Source organism: Chiloscyllium punctatum, chromosome 6 (assembly GCF_047496795.1).
Source record: "Chiloscyllium punctatum isolate Juve2018m chromosome 6, sChiPun1.3, whole genome shotgun sequence".
In the NCBI taxonomy this organism is placed as follows: domain Eukaryota; kingdom Metazoa; phylum Chordata; class Chondrichthyes; order Orectolobiformes; family Hemiscylliidae; genus Chiloscyllium; species Chiloscyllium punctatum.
Genome location: NC_092744.1, coordinates 105,111,381 through 105,127,742, shown reverse-complemented (window position 1 = coordinate 105,127,742; position 16,362 = coordinate 105,111,381).

Below are 16,362 nucleotides of genomic sequence, written 5' to 3'. Positions count from 1 at the left end.
GTCAGATGGGCAGATCAATGGCAGATAGACTGTAACCCTGATAAATATGAGGTGATGGACTTTGGAAGAAGGAACCAGGCAAGGGAGGACTCAATGATTGGCAGCACACTAGGAAGCTCAGGGTGTACTTCTCCACAAATCCCTGAATGTCACTGGACAGGTTAATGGACTAGTTAAGAATTGGACCTTGGGTGTTGTGTTTCCTAATCAGGGTATAGATTATAAGAGCTATACAGGGCTTTGGTTGGATCAAAATGGAGTACTGTACGTAGTTCTGGCAGCCACATTCCAGGAAGGATGTGATTGTACTGGAGAGGGTGCAGAGGAGATTCACTGGGATGTTCCCTGGGATGGAACATATCAGCTATGGAGAGAGGCTGGATAAGCTCGGGTTGTTTTCTTTGGAGCAGAGAAAGCTGAGGGGTCCGTGATTCAGAAGGATAAGATTATAAGCGACACAGACAGGGTGGATAGACAGCAGCTGTTCCTTTTCGTCAGAGGGTCAAGAACAAGCGAGCACTCTTTTAAAGTGAAGGGTTTGAGGTTCAGAGAGGATTTAAATATTTATTTTTTTCACCAATAGTGCTTTGGGTTCTAGGATTACTTCCTGAGAGGGGAATTATCACGAGTAACCTCACGATCGTTAAAAAGTACTTGGACGAGCACTTAGAAGTATCATAACATTCCTGGCTATGGGCCTGATGTAGGAAAGTGGGACTAATATAGATAGTGCTGTATGTCTGTTGGCACAGAGTCTATGCTCCTGTGAGTATATGGTGTGGCAGGTCAATTATTGAGCAGTTTACGGCAGGAATTGATGAGTTTCTGAAGAGTATATTCACAAGGGTTATAAGAGTGAACTGTAATAACTTGTTAAATTATGTCAATGTGAGAAATATGACAAAACAAGTGCAGCTTTCTTACAAACTGAAACTAGAGAATGGAGAATGGAGAATAGGGAAATGGCAGAACTATGAAACCACTACTTCAGTTCTGTCTTCACAGAACTTCCTAACAATACAAGGAAAACCAAGTCTGGTGTGGGAAAATCATAGAGTACATGGAACATAGAACATAGTAAGTGAATGGTTTCGGAGAAATTATTGGGAGTAAAAATAATGGACATAGACAATTAACATAGATTTATGAAATGGGAATGAAGTTACAGAAACAGACTGGGAGACAAATGGAAGAGAAGCAATGGATGTAAAACATTTGGATTTTCAGAAAAGTTTTGGTGAAGCTCCAAGCCCAGTTTACAAAATCAAATCTGAGTGGATTGGGGCGAATATATGGACATGTTTCTATAATAGGACAGCTGGCAGGAAACAGTGAATAGAAATAAACAGACTCGTCAAGAAACAGCCTGACATTGTCTGTAAGGTGTGATTCTGTTAGTATGGCCACGTCCCAGACTCCCCATTACCTTCCTCGGATATCTCCTGTCTCACCAACAGGACAGACACAGCAGAAGTGGTGGCACAGTGGGATACAGTTGGAAGGGAATTGCTCTGGGAGTCCTCAAACGTGACTCTGTATCCCACTAAGTCTCATGGTGTTAGATTACACATGGGAAAGGAAAGCTCCTGCTGATTACCATGTACCAGCCTCTCTCAGCTGATGAGTCAGTACTCCTCCATGCTGATCAACACTTGGAGGAAGCCCTGAGGGTGGCTAGGATGCAAAATGTACTCTGGGTGGGGGATTTAAATGACCACCACCAAGAGTAGCTCAGCTGCAGCATTACTGATTGAGCTGGTCGGGTCCTAAAGGATATAAAGGCTAGGCTGGGTCTCCGGCAGGTCATGAAGGAACCAACAAGAGGAAAATACATACTTGACCATATCCTGACTAATCTGCCAGGTGCAGAAGTATCTGCCCATGTCAGCATCAGTAAGAGTGACCACCACATAGTCATTGTGAAGACAAAGTCCCACCTTCACACTGAGAGCAACATCTATCATTTTGAGTGGTACTATTACTGTGCTCAATAAAACCAACTTCAAACACATCTAGCACCTCAAGTCTGGGTTTCCATAAGGTGCTGTGGATCAGCAATAGCAGCAGAATTGTACTCCAGTGCAACCTCATGGCCTGGAATATCCCCCTCACAACAATTACCATCAAGCCAGAGGATCAAACTTGGATCAATAGAGAGTGCAGGACGGCAGGAGCAGCACCAGCCATACCTGACAATGAGGTGCTAGCCTGGTGAAGCCACCAAACAGGACTATGTGTGTGCCAAACAGCATAAGCAGTAAGTGATAGACAGAGCTTAGTGATCCCACAAGCAACGGTTCAGATCTAACCTCTGCAGTCCATCTACTTCTAGTCGAGAATAGTTATGGACAATTAAACAAGTCATTGGAAGAGGAGATTCTACAAGTATCCCCATCCTTAATGATGGAATAGCCCAGCACTTCAGTGCAAAAGTTAAGGTTGATGCATTCTTTCGTCAAAAGGACATCTTCAGTCAAAAGTGCTGAGTGGATGAAATATCTCAGCCTCTTACAGTGATCCTCAGCAATTCAGTTACCAGTCCTCAGCCAATTCGATTCAGTCCACATAATATCCGGAAACAGTTGGAAGCACTGGATTCTCCAAAGGGGACACATGCTTTCCACATTCTGGCAATTGTACTGAAAACGTGTACTGCAGAACTTGTCACTGACCCAGCTAAACTGTTCCAGTATCATTACAACAACATGGAAAATTACCCAAGTATCCCCTAGACTTAAAAAGCAGAACAAATCCAATCCGGCCAATTACCACACCATCAATCTACTCTCGATCATCAGTAAAGTGGTAGAAGGTCTCAGTGTTTTTAAGCAGCACCTGTTCAGCAATACTCTGGTCAATGACGCCCAGTTTGGGTTCCACCAGGGCCACTCAGCTCCTGAGTTACAAACATGGTTCAAACCATTACCGTGGTTCAAACATGGACAAAAGAGCTGAATTACAGTGGTGGGGTGAGAGTGACAGCCCTTTAAAACAAGGTTGCCTTTGACCAAGTGTGGCATCCAGGGGTGTTAGTAAAACTGGAACCAATTGGTATCAGGGGCAAACTCCCCGCTGGTTAAACTCATACCTTACAAGTAGGAAGATGGTCATAGTTGATAAATGTCAGTCAACTCAGTTCCAGGATAAATCTGTAGGAGTCCCTCGGGCAGTGGCCGAGTCCCAAACATCTTCAGGGCTGTTTCATCAATGACCTTCCCTCTATTATAATGTCAGAAGTAGGGATGGTCGCCAATGATTGCACCATGTTCAGCAACATGAGTGGCTCCTCAGATACTGAAGCAATCCATGTCCAAATGCGACAAGATTTGGACAGTGTCTAGGCTGACAAGTGGCAAGTAATATTGATGCCGCACAAATGCCAGACCGTGACCATCACCACTAGTATGCAATCTAACACGGCCCCTTGGCAATCAATGGTGTTACCATCATTGAATCCACAGTGGACTGCAGTGGTTCGACAAGGCAACTCACCACCACCTTCTCAAGGAGCAACCAGGGACAGGCAATAATTGTTGGCCCAGCCAGTCACACCCAGATTCACGAAATAAATATTATTTGAAAAAAAATAACAGAGGAAGGTTGCTGAGGTATCACAGAGATCGGTGCTTATGCCCCAGCTGTTCACAATGCTCTTTAAACAGTTGGTTGCTGGAATCAAATACAATATATCCCAGCCTTCTGACAGAACTAAAGGATGTTGGATTGTGAGTAGGTGAGTAGGTTGTAAAAAAGATTTAATGTGACAGACAAGTGGAGTGAATGGGCAAATACGTGGCAGATGGAGAGCAATGTGGGTAGAGCTGATGGTGTGCCCTTTGATTTGAAGCCGATCATTTGTAACGGGATTGTTTGAAACACGTTGATCTACAAAGGGACGCATGCTCCTTTTTGTTGTTTCCTTCTGCGCAGCCCTCTGAGGTCCCTGCAGCACAGTGAGGTCTGAACCCAGAAGGCAATACTGGGAATGGCATTGGCACTCTGCCCAGCGTACATAGACCCACCAAGTGGGGAGCTGTAACATTGCAAATGATTGAGATATCCCTGTAGACCTGTCACTGAAAACAATATTGCAGGAGCACAATGTTAGGAAGGTAAATGGGTGTCGACCATCATTCCAGGAGTAAGGGTGTCTTACTGCAGCTGTACAGGGCCTTAGTGAGACCCCATCCCAAACATTGTCCAGTATTGTGTGGAGCTTTGGTCTCCGTACCTAATAAAGGACAAACCTGACATTGAGGGAGAGCAGTGAAGGATGACCAAACTGATCTCTGGGATGATAGGCATGTTGTGGGAGCAGTGTTTGGGGCGACTGGGCCTGTATTCTATGGGGTTTAGGAAAATGAGTGGTCATCTCAGTGAGATGTATAAAACTCTGGCAGGGTGAGACAGAATGCAAGCAGGGATGATAATTCCCCAAGCTGTTGTGTCTAAAACAAGGGGCCACAGTATTAGGTACAGACAGGCTATTCTCCATTGAGATGCCAATAAATGTCTGCCCTCAGAGACTGGTGAACCTGGGGACTACACTAGAATCATGACCCTGAATATAAATATGGATTTAGAGACAGTAAAGATATGATGGGAGAGCAGGAGTATGGTGTGGAAATAAAGGGCAAGCCATCATTATATTGAATTGGGTAGCAAACTGAATGGACCAAAGGGACTACTGCCTTTTCTAATTTATAGCTTCCCAAAGTTACTCACATTAACGGATATATTCATTGCGTGGGATAAGTGCATTGCGGAGATATTTGAACATGAATGACAATGAGGACGGCTCAATATGTTGTCTGGCCCACTCCATTCCTGTTTCTGTGCCGTCTGTGGGAAAACTGTGTAAATGCTGTCACAAGCTCTCAGATGTTAGGAAGGAGGTCTCGGAAGGGTCAACAGGACTATGTTCCCATTCCCTTTTTCCGATACTGAGGCTCGTGCCGGGTATTCTGTCTCGGTTTATCCTTTAAGACCTCGTAGCAGTTTGATACAATACAGTGTCTTGCTTGGCCGATTCAGAGATCATTGAAAAGTTTTATCACATGTATATGTGTCAGCAGTCATAGATAATCATAGATAATCATAGATAACAGCCTCCAGTCTGAGAACTATCCTTGCACTAAACCCTCTGCTTCCTATCAACAAGCCAACTGTGTATCCAATTGGCCTGTTCCCCGAGCATTTCACGTGATGTAACCTTCCAGAGCAGCCTGCAATGTGGAACCTTAACAAATGCCTTACTGAAATCCATGGAGACTACATCTACCGCTCTGTCCTCGTCAACCTTCCTGGTCACTTCATCAAAGAACTCTAGCAAATTTGGGAAGCATGATCTCCCACTCACAAGTCTATGCTGACTGCTCCGAATCAAACCCTGTGTAAGTAATGGGTGCAGTCAATGGTATGATGTCCTTCATTGTAAGATGATTCGAGTACATAAGTAAAACCATCTTCCTGCTGTTGTAGAGCCTTGCTGAGAGAGCATTTGGGGGCACTCTCTACAGATTTGATCTCCTTTGTACGGAATGATCTCCTTACCACAGACAGGGGTGATGGTAACATGAGGATAGAGTGAATAAGCTGAGTGTTTAATCTGTAGAGCTGCAAGAGATGAAGAAATTGTGATGCTGAAACACGAGGAGTGGCAGCGATCACTTATTTCCAAAAGAGACATTGACTGGGAGTGAATTTCCATACTTTACCCAGGATTGATTGGTGTGATGTATTGTCACATGTATCTCAGTACAGGGAAACACTTTATTTATGAGCAGTGGAGGAAGATCATGGTAAACATGGCCAGACAGATCATAGGGTTGAAATAGACTTGGACAGAGTAAGGCATACAGGTTACACTGAACAGGACGTGTACTAGACAAGATCAACATGAATAATATCATCATTATTTGATCTTAGAGAGTCCATTCATCAGTCTAACGTGACTTTCCTAATAGTTTATTTGCCTAAGTTAACTCTCCCCACGTTATTGTGCAGTCGGCGTGTGAACCCTGTACTGAACATCAGGTTGTTCACAATCCCCAAAAGCAGCCACAATACCTTCCATCGGAAACAGGAAGCCATTCCCACCAGCTTCCGCCCTTCATAGAAACACCAGGCTGGCTTCTCGGGGATGGAAGATGCCTTCTTGAGATTTCACACAAGACATATGGCTTCCATCCTCACCACTAGAAAACCACGTTAAAGTCCCACGTGTGTATCATGAGCAACAGAGCCAAGAGAAACAACGTGGAGCAGTCTGTCTGTGCAGCCTCTGCCCCACTTGTTCATCATGTTAGAGCATCATTCAGGAAACACGTAAGACTGCTGATGCTGGTGATCAGAGTAGAGCCTCGATTGCTGGAAAAGCACAGCAGTTCAGGCAGCATCCGAGAAGTAGGAGAATCGATGTTTCGGGCATAAGACATTCATCAGGAATCAGCATCAATTACCTCATTCTGCCCCCGTGTAAGTGCTTTGAGGTGGAAGTGGCCTCCTACTGTTCCTGTATAAGTGACTCAAGGGACTGACTGGCTTCTTCCTCGTCCAATTGGACAGGGCCAAGGGCCTGCCTGGTTAGCCCTGGTTCCTGTTTGACAGGTCGATGTACTGACAAGTGTGATGATGCTGTAGCTTTAAGAGGTTATTTTTATCCTGGTTTCTTTTAAGAGAGTGATTGAACGATCGTTACCAAGCTGGCTAGTTAAGAGCACTTGAGTAAACAGCTAGGGAGGCCTTAGGTTTATTTTAATGCAGCCTGAATGGGTGTGGTCAGCTCTCACAGATTAGGATCTCTGGGTTTTGGTTTCTCAGTAACATCAAGAACTATAGAGGTCTCCACAGAGTTGGAAGCCTCAGGGAATGTCTCCTGGCTGCTACTCTCTCTGAACTTTCTCTTGATGCTGTTTTCAATTCCTGAATTTTCCTTTTTGCTAAGGGCTGTGTTTTTGGGGAATTTCGTATGTTGGACTAGTTCATTAGTAATAGTTCCTAGATCTATTATTCTGTTTAGTTGCCCAATAGAATTACTTTATTCTAAATTCCTCTTTCTTTGGTTTTATTTCATCTTTCGTGTTTAAAGAAACGGTGTTTTGCTTCACACCAAGTAGTTTGACCAGTCACATTGCATCTGGAACAGGCACTTTACATTTCCTTTAAAATAAGAAAACATTAGAATCTAGGCTACTGCCTTCAAATATATTTGAGGGGCTCTGGTGTGGTCCATCACACTAGACTCCTTCTCTTCATGACTAATAGGCTGGAGGCTCTGAATGGGCTGTCCCTGTTCATCTCCGATAATGTCAATGGGCAGAATGGCTTCCTCATATTCCTGTGAAACCAGCGTGAGGTGCTGAATGAACTCTTGTTTCACTGTGTCAAGTGCAGTGTCCGGAAGTGCTGTTACATGAATGTTATGGATACTTTAACAGCACACGCCTCAATGGGGTCTGAGTCTTGCTTCTCATGGGCACAGACCAGTTCAGGAACTGACGGGGGATAAAATGTTCTGAACATAGTGGAATCTTCAGTGATCATCCCCACTTCTGATCTTATGGTGGGGAGGATGGGGATGGTTGTGGGGGCGGGAAGACATTGATGAAGTAGCTGAAGATGTTTGTGAAGAGGAAGCTACCCAGAGGATGTCCCACAGAGGTGACCCAGGACTGAGATGATGAACATCTTCCTTTGTGCCATGTTTGATCCCAAACACTGGAGAGGTTACTCTGATTCCCATTAAGTCCAGTTTTGTTAAGCTCCTTGATGTCAACAGAAGTTAACCACTGCCTTGATATCAGGGCCAGTCATTTTTACCTGAACCCTTGAGTCAACCTCTTTTTTTTCATATCAATAAGCCATGACATAGGAGCAGCAAGTGTTTTCTTCAAACAGGTGGGATTGTATGTCAAGATTTCTCTTCTCAAGAGTATTGGGGAGCTAGATTTTCACCTACTGTTTCTCTATCGCCCACTCTCTCTCTCGCCCACTCCCTGTCTCGCCAACACTCTCTCTCGCATACATTCTCTCACTCTCTCCCAGTCTCACTCTCACCCACTCTCTGTCTCGCCCACTCTCCCTCTCGCCCACTCTCTCTCACACACTCTCTCTTTCGCCCAGTTTCTCTCTTGCGCACTCTCTCTCTCGCCCACTATGTCCCTCTGCCCTCCCTCACTCTCGCCCACATTCTCTCTCTCGCCCACTCACTCTCTCTCTCGCCCACTCTCTCTCTCGCCCACTCTCTCTCGCCCACTCACTCTCTCTCTCGCACACTTTCTCACTCGCTCACTCTCTCTTGCCCACTCGTTCTCTCTCTCGCCCACTCTCTCTCACCCACTCTCTCTTTCACCCTGTTTCTCTCTCGCCCACTCTCTCTCACGCCCACTATGTCCCTCTGCCCTGCCTCACTCTCGCCCATATTATATCTCTCGCGCACTCGCTCTCTCTCTCACCCACTCTCTCTTTCAACCAGTCTCTCTCTCGACCACACTCTCTCTCGCCCATTCCCTCTCACCCACTCCCTCTCTCGACCTCTCACTCTCTCACTCTCTCTCTCTCCCGCCTTCATTCTCACTTACCCACTCTCTGTAGCCCAATCTCTCTCACCCACTCTCTCTCTCCCCCACTCTCTCTCTCGCCCTCTCCTCTCTCTCTCGGATTCACTTTCTCTCACCCACTCTCTGTCGCCAATCTCTCTCACCTACTCTTTCTCTATCGCCCACTCTCTCTATCGCCCACTCTCTCTCGCCGATTCTCTCTCTCGCCAACACTCTCTCTCGCATACACTCACTTACTCTCGCCCAGTCTCACTCTCACCCACTCTCTGTCTCGCCCACACTCTCTCTCGCTCACACTGTCTCTCGCCAACATTATCTCTCGCCCATTCTCTCTCTTCCGCCCAGTCTCTCTCTCACCCACTCTCTGTCTCGCTCACACTCTCTCTCGCCCACTCTCTCTCACCCACTCTCTCACTCTCTCCAACACTCTCTCGACCACTCTCTCACTCTCGCCCAGTCACTCTCTCGCCCACTCTCTCACCCACTCCCTCTTTGGCCCATTCTCACTCTCAACCACTATCTCTCTCGCCCACTCTCTCTCACCACCACTCTCTCTCGCATACACTCTCTCTCCCACTCACTCTCGCCCACCCTCTCTCTCCAAAACTCTCTCTCGCCCACTCTCTCTCTCGCCCACCATCTCACTCTTGCCCACTCTCTCACTCGCCCTCTCTCACTCACCAACTCTCTCTTTCGCCCAGTCTCTCTCTCGCCCATACTCTCTCTCACCCGGACTCTCTCTAGCTAAGTCTCTCTCTCACATACACTCTCTCTCGCCCACTATCTCTCGCCCACTGTCTCACTCTCGCCCACTCTCTCTCGCTTACACTCTCTCTCGCCCAGTCTCTCTGTCGCTGGCTGTGTGCCTCTGCACACCGCTCACTCTCGCCGACACTCTCTCTCTCGACCCTCTCGCCCACTCTCTGTCAAACACTCTCTCTTTCGCCCAGTCTCTCTCTCGCCCATACTCTCTCTCGCCCACTCCCTCTCGCCCATTCTCTCACTCTCGCTCATTATCTCTCTCTGCCCCCTCTCTGTCGCCCACTCTCCCTCTCGCACTCTCTCCCTCTTCCCCCTCACTCACTCTCGCCCACACTCTCTCTCGCCCACTATGTTTCACCCCCACTCTCTCACTCCCACTCTTTCTCTCGCCCACTCTCTCTTGCCCACTCACTCTCGCCCACTCTCTCTCTCGCCAACTCTCTCTCTCGCCCAATCTGTCACACTCTCCCACTCTTTCACTCTCTCGCACTCTCTCTCGCCCATACTCTCTCTCGCCCACTCCCTCTCGCCCACTCTCTCACTCTCGCTCACTATCTCCCTCTGCCCCCTCTCTCTCGCCCACTCTCCCTCTCGCCCTCTCTCCCTCTGCCCCCTCACTCACTCTCACCCACATTCTCTCTCGCCCACTCTGACTCACCCCCACTCTCTCACTCCCACTCTTTCTCTCGCCCACTCTCTCTTGCCCACTCACTCTCGCCCACTTTCTCTCTCGCCCACTCTCTCTCTCGCCCACTCTCTCACTCTCTCCCACTCTCTCACTCTCTCCCACTCTCTCTCGCCCATTGTCTCACTCTCGCCCAGTCTCACTCTCACCCACTCTCTGTCTCGCCCACACTCTCTGTCGCCCACACTCTCTTTCGCCCACTGTCTCTCGCCCACTCTCTCACACTCGCCCAGTCACGCTCTCGCCCACGCTCTCTCTCGCCCACTCTCTCTCTCGCCAACACTCTCACTCGCGCACTCTCTATCACCCAATCTCTCTCTCGCCTACTCTCTCACTCTCTCCCACGAACTCCCTCTGCCCCCTCTCTCTCTCGCCCACTCTCTCTCTGCCCACTCTCTCTCTCGCCCTCTCACTCTCTCACCCTCTCTCTCTCGCCTTCACTCTCTCTCACCCACTCTCTGGAGCCCAATCTCTCTCACCCACTCTCTCTCTCACCTACTCTCTCTCTCGCCTTCACTCTCTCTCACCCGCTCTCTGTCGCACACTCTATCTCTCACCTACTCTTTCTCTATCGCCCACTCTCTCTATCGCCCACTCTCTCTCTCGCCCAATCTCTCTCTCGCCAACAATCTCTCTCGCATACAGTCTCTCACTCTCTCCCACTCTCTCTCTCGCCCACTCTCTCTCACCCACTCTCTCTCTCGCCCACTCTCTCAGTCTCTCCCAAACTCTCTCTCGCCCACTCTCTCACTCTCGCCCAGTCACTCTCGCGCCCACTCTCTCTCACCCACTCTCTCTTTGCCCCAGTCTCACTGTCAACCACTCTCTCCCGCCCACTCTCTCTCGCATACACTCTCTCTCTCTCCCACTCACTCGCGCCCACTCACTCACTCTCGCCCGCTCTCTCTCGCCAAAACGCTCTCTCACCCACTCTCTCTCACCCACTCTCTCTTTGGCTCAGTCTCACTCTCACCCACTCTCTCTTTCGCCCAGTCTCTCTCTCGCCCACTCTCTCTCTCGCCCACTATATCCTTCTGCCCTCCCTCACTCTCGCCTACATTCTCTCTCTCACCCACTCACTCTCTCTCTCGCCCACACTCTCTCTCGCCCACTCTCTCTCGCCCATTCTTTCACTCTCTCGCCCACTCTCTCACCCACTCTCTCTTTCGCCCAGTCTCTCTCTCGGCAACAAGCCTTCTCGGCCACTCCCTCTTGCCCACTCTCTCACTCTCTCCCACGATCTCCCTCTGCCCCTCTCTCTCTCACACTCTCTCTCTTGCCCACTCTCTCTCGCTCTCTCACTCCCTCACCCTCTCTCTCTCTCGCCTTCACTCGCTATCACCCACTCTCTGAAGCCCAATTTCTCTCGCCCACTCTCACTCTCGCCCACTCTCTCTCTCACCCTCTCACTCTCTCTGTCAGCTTCACTCTCTCGCCCACTCTCTCACTCTCGCCCAGTCTCACTCTCACCCACTCTCTGTCTCGCCCACACTCTCTCTCGCTCACACTCTCTCTCGCGAATATTCTCTCTCGCCCATTCTCTCTCTTTCGCCCAGTCTCTCTCTCACCCACTCTCTCTCTCTCGCCCACTCTCTCTCGCCCACTGTCTCACTCTCTCGCCCACACTCTCACTCTCGCTAAGTTACTCTCTCGCCCACTCTCTCTCACCCACTCTCTCTTTGGCCCATTCTCACTCTCAACCACTCTCTCTCTCGCCCACTCTCTCTCGCCCACTCTTTCTCTCGCTCGCCCACTCTCTCTCACCCACTCTCTCTTTCGCCCAGTCTCTCTCTTACCCACTCTCTCTCTCGCCCACTATATCCCTCTGCCCTCCCTCACTCTCGCCCATATTTTCTCTCTCACCCACTCACTCGTTCGCCCAGTCTTTCTCTTGGCCACACTCCCTCTTGCCCACTCCCTCTTGCCGACTGTCTCACTCTCTCCCACCATCTCTCTCTGCCCCCTCTCTCTCTCGCCCACTCTCTCTCTCGCCAACTCTCTCTCTCGCCCTCTCACTCTCTCACCCTCTCTCTCTCTCTCTCGCCTTCACTCTCTCTCACCCACTCTCTGTAGCCCAATCTCTCTCACCCACTCACTCTCTCGCCCACGATCTCTCTCCCTCTAACGCTCTTACCCACTCTCTCTCGCCTTTAATCTCTCTCCCCCACTCTCTGTCGCCCAGTCTCGCTCACCTACTCTTTCTCTATCGCCCACTCTCTCTATCGCCAACTCTCTCTCTCGCCCACACTCTGTCACGCCAACACTCTCTCTCGCATACATTCTCTCACTCTCTCCCACTCTCACTCTCACCCACTCTCTGTCTCGCCCACTCTCCCTCTCGCCCACTCTCTCTCACACACTCTCTCTTTCGCCCAGTTTCTCTCTTGCCCACTCTCTCTTTCGCCCACTATGTCCCTCTGCCCTCCCTCACTCTCGCCCACATTCTCTCTCTCGCCCACTCACTCACTCTCTCGCCCACTCTCTCTCTCGCCCACTCTCTCTCGCCCACTCACTCTCTCTCTCGCCCACTCTCTCTCTCGCCCATTCTCTCTTGCCCACTCGTTCTCTCTCTCGCCCACTCTCTCTCACCCACTCTCTCTTTCACCCTGTTTCTCTCACGCCCACTCTCTCTCACGCCCACTATGTCCCTCTGCCCTCCCTCACTCTCGTCCATATTATCTCTCTAGCGTACTCGCTCTCTCTCTCTCACCCACTCTCTCTTTCGACCAGTCTCTCTCTCCACCACACTCTCTCTCGCCCATTCCCTCTCACCCACTCGCTCTCTCGACCTCTCACTCTCTCACTCTCTCTCTCTCTCCCGCCTTCACTCTCACTTAGCCACTCTCTGTAGCCCAATCTCTCTCACCCACTCTCTCTCGCACCCACTCTCTCTTTCGCCCAGTCTCTCTCTCACCCTCTCACTCTCTCACGCACTCTCTCTGTCTGCTTCACTCTCTCGCCCACTCTCTCACTCTCGCCCAGTCTCACTCTCACCCACTCTATGTCTCGCCCACACTCTCTCTCGCTCACACTCTCTCTCGCGAATATTCTCTCTCGCCCATTCTCTCTCTTTCGCCCAGTCTCTCTCTCACCCACTCTCTCTCTCTCGCCCACGCTCTCTCGCCCACTGTCTCACTCTCTCCCACACTCTCTCGCCCACTCTCTCACTCTCGCTAAGTTACTCTCTCGCCCACTCTCTCTCACCCACTCTCTCTTTGGCCCATTCTCACTCTCAACCACTCTCTCTCTCGCCCACTCTCTCTCGCCCACTCTTTCTCTCGCTCGCCCACTCTCTCTCACCCACTCTCTCTTTCGCCCAGTCTCTCTCTCACCCACTCTCTCTCTCGCCCACTATATCTCTCTGCCCTCCCTCACTCTCGCCCATATTTTCTCTCTCACCCACTCACTCTTTCGCCCAGTCTTTCTCTTGTCCACACTCCCTCTTACCCACTCCCTCTTGCCGACTGTCTCACTCTCTCCCACCATCTCTCTCTGCCCCCTCTCTCTCTCTGCCCCCTCTCTCTCTCGCCCACTCTCTCTCTCACCCACTCTCTCTCTCGCCCACTATATCTCTCTGCCCTCCCTCACTCTCGCCCATATTTTCTCTCTCACCCACTCACTCTTTCGCCCAGTCTTTCTCTTGTCCACACTCCCTCTTACCCACTCCCTCTTGCCGACTGTCTCACTCTCTCCCACCATCTCTCTCTGCCCCCTCTCTCTCTCTGCCCCCTCTCTCTCTCGCCCACTCTCTCTCTCGCCAACTCTCTCTCTCACCCACTCACTCTCTCGCCCACGATCTCTCTCCCTCTAACGCTCTCACCCACTCTCTCTCGCCTGTAATCTCTCTCCCCCACTCTCTGTCGCCCAGTCTCGCTCACCTACTCTTTCTCTATCGCCAACTCTCTCTCTCGCCCACTCTCTGTCACGCCAACACTCTCTCTCGCATACATTCTCTCATTCTCTCCCACTCTCACTCTCACCCACTCTCTGTCTCGCCCACTCTCCCTCTCGCCCACTCTCTCTCACACACTCTCTCTTTCGCCCAGTTTCTCTCTTGCCCACTCTCTCTTTCGCCCACTATGTCCCTCTGCTCTCCCTCACTCTCGCCCACATTCTCTCTCTCGCCCACTCACTCTCTCTCTCGCCCACTCTCTCTCTCGCCCACTCACTCTCTCTCTCGCCCACTCTCTCTCTCGCCCATTCTCTCTTGCCCACTCGTTCTCTCTCTCGCCCACTCTCTCTCACCCACTCTCTCTTTCACCCTGTTTCTCTCACGCCCACTCTCTCTCACGCCCACTATGTCCCACTGCCCTCCCTCACTCTCGCCCATATTATCTCTCTAGCGCACTCGCTCTCTCTCTCTCACACATTCTCTCTTTCGACCAGTCTCTCTCTCCACCACACTCTCTCTCGCCCATTCCCTCTCACCCACTCGCTCTCTCGACCTCTCACTCTCTCACTGTCTCTCTCTCTCCCGCCTTCACTCTCACTTAGCCACTCTCTGTAGCCCAATCTGTCTCACCCACTCTCTCTCTCCCCCACTCTCTCTCTCGCCCTCTCCTCTCTCTCACCCACTCTCTCCCTCGGCTTCACTTTCTCTCACCCACTCTCTGTCGCCAATCTCTCTCACCTACTCTTTCTCTATCGCCCACTCTCTCTATCGCCCACTCTCTCTCTCGCCCATTCTCTCTCTCGCCAACACTCTCTCTCGCATACACTCTCTTACTCTCGCCCAGTCTCACTCTCACCCACTCTCTGTCTCGCCCACACTCTCTCTCGCTCACACCAACATTCTCTCTCGCCCACTCTCTCACTCTCGCCCAGTCTCACTCTCACCCACTCTATGTCTCGCCCACACTCTCTCTCGCTCACACTCTCTCTCGCGAATATTCTCTCTCGCCCATTCTCTCTCTTTCGCCCAGTCTCTCTCTCACCCACTCTCTCTCTCTCGCCCACGCTCACTCGCCCACTGTCTCACTCTCTCCCACACTCTCTCGCCCACTCTCTCACTCTCGCTAAGTTACTCTCTCGCCCACTCTCTCTCACCCACTCTCTCTTTGGCCCATTCTCACTCTCAACCACTCTCTCTCTCGCCCACTCTCTCTCGCCCACTCTTTCTCTCGCTCGCCCACTCTCTCTCACCCACTCTCTCTTTCGCCCAGTCTCTCTCTCACCCACTCTCTCTCTCGCCCACTATATCCCTCTGCCCTCCCTCACTCTCGCCCATATTTTCTCTCTCACCCACTCACTCGTTCGCCCAGTCTTTCTCTTGGCCACACTCCCTCTTGCCCACTCCCTCTTGCCGACTGTCTCACTCTCTCCCACCATCTCTCTCTGCCCCCTCTCTCTCTCACCCACTCTCTCTCTCGCCAACTCTCTCTCTCGCCCTCTCACTCTCTCACCCTCTCTCGCCTTCACTCTCTCTCACCCACTCTCTGTAGCCCAATCTCTCTCACCCACTCACTCTCTCGCCCACGATCTCTCTCCCTCTAACGCTCTCACCCACTCTCTCTCGCCTTTAATCTTTCTCCCCCACTCTCTGTCGCCCAGTCTCGCTCACCTACTCTTTCTCTATCGCCCACTCTCTCTATCGCCAACTCTCTCTCTCGCCCACACTCTGTCACGCCAACACTCTCTCTCGCATACATTCTCTCACTCTCTCCCACTCTCACTCTCACCCACTCTCTGTCTCGCCCACTCTCCCTCTCGCCCACTCTCTCTCACACACTCTCTCTTTCGCCCAGTTTCTCTCTTGCCCACTCTCTCTTTCGCCCACTATGTCCCTCTGCCCTCCCTCACTCTCGCCCACATTCTCTCTCTCGCCCACTCACTCTCTCTCTCGCCCACTCTCTCTCTCGCCCACTCTCTCTCGCCCACTCACTCTCTCTCTCGCCCACTCTCTCTCTCGCCCATTCTCTCTTGCCCACTTGTTCTCTCTCTCGCCCACTCTCTCTCACCCACTCTCTCTTTCACCCTGTTTCTCTCACGCCCACTCTCTCTCACGCCCACTATGTCCCTCTGCCCTCCCTCACTCTCGTCCATATTATCTCTCTAGCGCACTCGCTCTCTCTCTCTCACCCACTTTCTCTTTCGACCAGTCTCTCTCTCCACCACACTCTCTCTCGCCCATTCCCTCTCACCCACTCGCTCTCTCGACCTCTCACTCTCTCACTCTCTCTCTCTCTCCCGCCTTCACTCTCACTTAGCCACTCTCTGTAGCCCAATCTCTCTCACCCACTCTCTCTCTCCCCCACTCTCTCTCTCGCCCTCTCCTCTCTCTCACCCACTCTCTCCCTCGGCTTCACTTTCTCTCACCCACTCTCTGTCGCCAATCTCTCTCACCTACTCTTTCTC